Source organism: Adiantum capillus-veneris, chromosome 9 (assembly GCF_014529385.1).
Source record: "Adiantum capillus-veneris isolate H3 chromosome 9, ASM1452938v2, whole genome shotgun sequence".
In the NCBI taxonomy this organism is placed as follows: domain Eukaryota; kingdom Viridiplantae; phylum Streptophyta; class Polypodiopsida; order Polypodiales; family Pteridaceae; genus Adiantum; species Adiantum capillus-veneris.
In genome coordinates this window covers 105,053,411-105,059,410 of record NC_140939.1, presented here as the reverse complement: position 1 = coordinate 105,059,410, position 6,000 = coordinate 105,053,411, and positions in this window count along the sequence as shown.

Sequence of the window (6,000 nt, the reverse complement as noted above, 5' to 3'; positions counted from 1 at the left end):
TAGACTTTGTAAAAATCATTAACCATCCCCGGACTCAGTCCCAAGGCCTCAAACACCTTCGAAGATGGAGAGAGTTAGCGGGGAATGAGGTTAGGGAAGAGGAAGAAGAATCATTCATAGGAGAAAGAAATAGTTCCCACTTATCATCACTCTTCTTGCTTAGCATAGCATAATAGCATAGTAATGAAGATAGAAAAGATGGAAATCTTAAGCATTGATACGCATGGCTCTTGGTTGAATTTGCATTCCATAGATAAGAGTGTTGTGTAGGCTCTCAACTTCTCAACAAGCTGGGAGAAGGAGATGGAGTTCTTGCACTTTCACGAAGTGAGAATGTGTGAAAAATGAGCGTGTGAGAGAGTTTATACCCCCAAGCACACCCCTTGCTTGCTTTGGTTGACACCTCCTTGTAGCTCAAGCTTGAAGCTCATTGGACCCCTCTAAGCCTAGCCAATCACATGCACAATGCATTTCAAGCAACATGGGTAGTCTTTGGACAAGTGTCCTCCTTACCCTTTGAGAGAGAGAGCTTGAAAATATCTAGATATTTTTTGAATTGAACTAGAAACTCATTGGACCCCTCTTTAGCCCAGCCAATAGGATTCAAGCACCCCATGTGGCTAAGCATAGGGAGAGCGTGATATGTGTCCATGTGCCCCTTGAGAAAGGGGGTGCCCTTTGGGTGAGTGGGAGGTTAAGTCAAAGATTCCCCTAATTTTGGGCCTTTCCCCTCCTTTGTAGGGTCTCTTTTGGACTCAAGCACCTTACCCATTCATGCATGACAAGCACCTCAAGCACCTTACTCAGCAAGCATGACAAGCACCTCAAGCTTGGTCCGGGTTCCCACCTCAAGCATAGCCCTAGCTTGCCTAAGGTCTAAGGACTTTCAACACTAACCTTTGGAGGTCTTTAATGAAGCTAACCCTAAGGTCTTTTAAGCTTCATTAGATGCACGTTGCTCTTTGATAGACTACCTCCTTTTGTACCCCTATTGATATGTAACCATCTCTCCTCTTGGTCCCCTGTTGAGATAAGTATAGAAGCACTTATTGCACATTACTCTTTGGTAGACCGTCTCCTTTTGGACCCCTATTGAGATGCAACCATTTCTCATTTTGGTCCCTTGTTGAGATAGGTCTAGAAGCACATATCTATATCCTGACTCTTCTTCTCCTTTTATCTTCCCATATTAAATGATCTTAATATTAGAAAATCATTTGGTGAAGTTAGATATTATATTTTATGACATAGACTATAGTTGACAGGTTCAACAAACAAGCTCATTTGATACCTATCAAAAAGACGGCACATTAAATGACAACCCTCTTCATATTTTCAAGTACCATGGCTTGCCTACATCCATTGTGTTAGATAGAGATCTACCTCAAGAAGCCGTCATTGACGATCCTCCAAAATTTGAAGGTCAAGAAGACGTATTCCAACCCCAGTCTATCCTACGACATGAAGACAAGGTCTTGCAAGATGGCTAGACTATCCGACAGTATCTTATTAAGTTCAAAAATTATCCTTCTGAAGATGCTAGATGGATGCAATGAATCCAACTTGAAGATAATATGCACCTTGTCAAGGCTTACAATGACTCACTTGAGTAAGCACATGTAAATGTATATATTGTACAAATTTTTTGTCTTATATGACTCCCTTTCTTCTTTTATTGTGCACAAATTTTAAGGCATGCATGCTTATGATCATGTTTGTGGCGACTATGTCTTCCAGGAACCAAGTAGAACTTGTCAATCTACTTTAGAGTATTAATATGGACTATAGAGTAGACATGCTTGTGGCAGCTAAGTATCCCAAGCACCAAATGGACTAGTCATCCATTTTGGAAAGATGTCATTGGGTAAAAAGGGATCCTCTATCCACTAGGAAACCATGGACTAATGACTATGCTTTATCTTTCCTACCGCATAGTCGAGGACGACAATGATTTCAAGAACGAGGTAATGTCATAAAATATCTAACTTTCCCAAATGATTTTCTCATATTAAACGGGTCATTCAAAATGGAAAGATAAAGGGAGCAAGAGTTAGAATATTAATATGTGCTATTCGACTTATCTCAATAGGGGACCGAGAGGAGAGATAGTCTATCAACGTGCAATGTGAACTCAATGAAGCTTTAAATGGTCTTAGGGTAAGCTTCATTAGGGTAGTGCTAGGAGTCCACTGGGCCTAGGATTAATAGGAAAGTATATTGCCAACTCTAGGTATTTTAGACCATGCAATATGATCTCTAAGGTTGCTATGGACCTTCAAGTGGCCAAGTTGCACCCCCCACTTGCATCGGGCAAGCCCCTCTTGTAGGGAGGTGAGAGAGAAGACACTCACACACTGTAGAAATCACCCCTTTCATTTAAGGTATAGAGAACACATGTCAAGCACCTAGCTATGTTGCCCTCAAGCAAGCTTGATTCCTATCAAATAGCCAGCTTGAAGAACTGATGATAATTAAGCATTCCTTGAATAAGCTTAAATTCATTGGATAGCCCACAAAGAGAACAACTAAGAATAGAGTTCCCCATGAGCAAGCCTTACCAAGGGGCCCAACGAGGGTTGATCATTCCATGAGCTAGCTTGAATCTCATTAGATAGCCCACCTTGAGAGCCAATGAGAATTTAGCTTTATTTAACTAAAGAATTAAGCTCTCTTCTCAAAGAGGGAATGAAGGACACTTGTCACAATGCTAACCCTCTTGCTTGAAATGAAGTGAGCCATTCATTGGCTAGCCCATAGTAGGGTCCAATAGCCTTCAAGCATAAAAAGAAGGGCGCGTGGGGGGGGGGGGGGGGGGGGGGGGGGGGGGGGGGGGGGGAGGGGGGAAATTGATGGGTCTCTCTCTCTCTCTCTCTCTCTCTCTCTCTCTCTCTCAAGAAAGTTCATTCTAACAATGTGAATACTCCTTCTCAAGCCTAAGACAAGTGGAGAAGCCTACACCAACAACACTTGAGCATGGAATGCAAATCCAAGCAAGTGCCAAGCTTACAATCATGCTCATCTCCTTCACCATCTCCATTACTATGCTATACTATGCTTTCTCAGTGAACTAATGCGAAAATGGTATTTCTTCCTTGTAAGAATACTTCTTCTTCTCCTCCTCTTTCCTCACTCCCCGCTAGCTCTCTCCACCTTTGAAGGTGTTTGAGGTCTTGGGATTAAGGCCCTACCAAGAGTAATTTTAGTGCATGAAGCTTTCCATCTTCATGGCATCAAGTCTCTCTCAATGGGAGAAGTTATAATTCAAAGTCCTTTTGGAGGGGGGACCAGCTCCAAGTAAATCTGATCCTCAACTGTTGACGGTTTTAATCTCTCTCTCTCTCTTTTTCAAGTTATTTTGCATGCCAAGCTAACAAGATATGTTGTTACTTGGTATAGGCTCCAACCAAGAACTTTCTTTTTGCTCCTAAGGAATCTCCGTTATGAAACACTCTCTCTTGTTAATATAATTCTGCTATGGTTAATGAAACTAGCTTAATTCAGTCACATGCATACTTTGATGTTAGTAAATTGGATGCACCTATGTCTAGTCGTACTCGTTCAAGTTCTTGCCATGCATCATATGCATCGGATTGTTATGCTTTGGTTGTTTCTAGTTTATGTGATGAAGAGGAACCTCTTTCTTTTGATTGAAGCACATAATTCAAAAAATTGGATGGCTGCTATGATGCACTTATAAAAACTGAAACACAGACTTCATGTGATTTGCCTCCTAGCAAAAGGCCATCGGTACAAAGTGGATTTACAAGTTGAAATGTAAGCTCGATGGTGACATTGATTGTTACAAAGCTAAACCTGTTGCAAAAGGTTATGCACAACACAAAGGCATTGGTAGCTCATTTTGGATGGAATGTACTTTAATCCGACATTGTTATTACTTTCTTGAATGGTGATATATTTGCGTAAGTGTATGTAATGAAGCCTCGTGGTTTTGTCAAGAAAGGACAGAAAAGAAAGTGTGCAAATGTAATAAAGCTTTATATTGGTTGAAGTAGCCTCCTCGTGCTTGGTATGAGAAAGATGACACTCATTTTGTTAAACAAGTCTTTCATAACAGTCCAACTAAAAGAACTTTTTATGTCATGAGGGTGATGTATATTTCATCATGGTTTTGTATGTAAATGATTTATTGATTACTAGTTCGAATGAGACACACATTGTTGTATTCAAGAATGAATTGAATGCTACTTTCAAGATGAAAGACTTGGCTTTTTTTATATATATACGCAAGCGCATTGCATACACCAAAACACATTGGGTGAGGTGGCTACTGTAACGTGGATACAATCATGAATCAGTTTGTTTGAGTTCAAATCCTGCTTGGGAGTTTTTGGTTGGCACCCACAAGGGAGAGGAGCAGGATCTACAAAGATTTCACCTAATGAAATCAAGACGAGCGAGTGTAGGAGTGCTTTGGAGTTTTTGGCTGGCACCCACAAGGGAGTGAAGCAATATCTACAAAGGTTCCACCTAATGAAATCAAGACGAGCTAGTGTAGGAGTGCTTGGGAGTTTTTCATTGGCACCCACAAGGGAGTGGAGCAGAATCTACAAAGATTTTTCCTAATGAAATCAATACGATTATATGAGCTCTGTAGGAGCGCCATAGTGGGCCATTAGAACCCCCCAATCTCGGGAAAAAATAATTCTTTCAAAATATCTTAAGTGCATAAGTGAAGGATGAGTTTAAGAAATGAAAAGACACATGAAAGTGGAAAGTCAAGAGACTTTTGTGTCCATATAAAGAGGTGGTCTGGTGCACATTGGTACATTTGTGTTTCTCTTCTCCTTTATTTTCCCTTCAACGTTTTCTTCTCTTTAGAGTGTCCTTCCAGTAGGGAGTACCCATTTTGTTAAAAAGAGACAGAAGAATCTTTGAAGGTTCTCTCTCTCTCTCTCTCTCTCTCTCTCTCTCTCTCTCTCTCTCTCTCTCTCTCTCTCTCTCTCTCTCTCTCTCTCTCTCTCTCTCTCTCTTTCTGCATCCTGCTAGAGCTTTGTTAGACTATTTATACTGAATCAACTCTTTTCCTTTAAATTACCTCTGACCGAGTTTGACTCCCTTTCCCCTTTTTGGATTCTCTCTCTTACTTTGTATCTAGCTTTGCCAATGATAATCGAGCTCTGTAGCTTGTGCTATGTGGGAAATAGGATCTGCCCTCTAATAAGTACCCCATGAAAAAAAGACCTTTGTGAGAACTATCTCCTAATTGGATGAACTTGAAAATAAAAATCTTTTGCATTATAGGCCTTTCACATAATGGGCTTTTGATGTAACTTGTGGGAGTGGGGACTGTCGACGAGTCTTCCTGGTTGAATGCACGTGGGCTGTTAAACATGCCTTGCTATCTTGGCTCTGGCGCATGCTATTTGGGGAGATGGATGGCCTGGATATTGCGCTACACCCGCGGCGAGTTAAAACCCTTCTACAGCTACTTGACATTCCTCCAATTATAGGCCGAATGCATTGGAGACGATCCGATGCAAATGGGCAGCTTTATAAAGGTGAGCCATTCGCTCACTTAGTTCTTCATTCCACAGAAAGTGTGTGTGTGTTTTCTCACTGTGTATATTACATTCACTAATACCTTCTTCAAGCTACACCTAAGGGCTACGAAGCATGGCCCCAAGCAAAAAATCGATGGTCGAATCTAATGAGGTTGGGATGAGGTTTCTTTTCAACAGAAATGTATGCTCTTGCTTGTCTTCACTATGGATTAGTAGGAAGGATTTGATCTCCCCGATGGGGAGTTTTTGAATTATCTGTAGCATCGATTACATTTGATGTTATTAAACACTTAATATGTGTAGCAAAACACAATGAAAACGTTGTACACTTATACTTAAGGTATTTGAATGGTATTTTGTTTCTGCAACTCGGTATGGATTTGTTGATCTTGAGTATGGTTTGGTATACAAAGGTATGTTCTCCCACATGGGATGAGTCTAGAGTGTATGTAACATCGGTTGCGATCTGTTGCATACT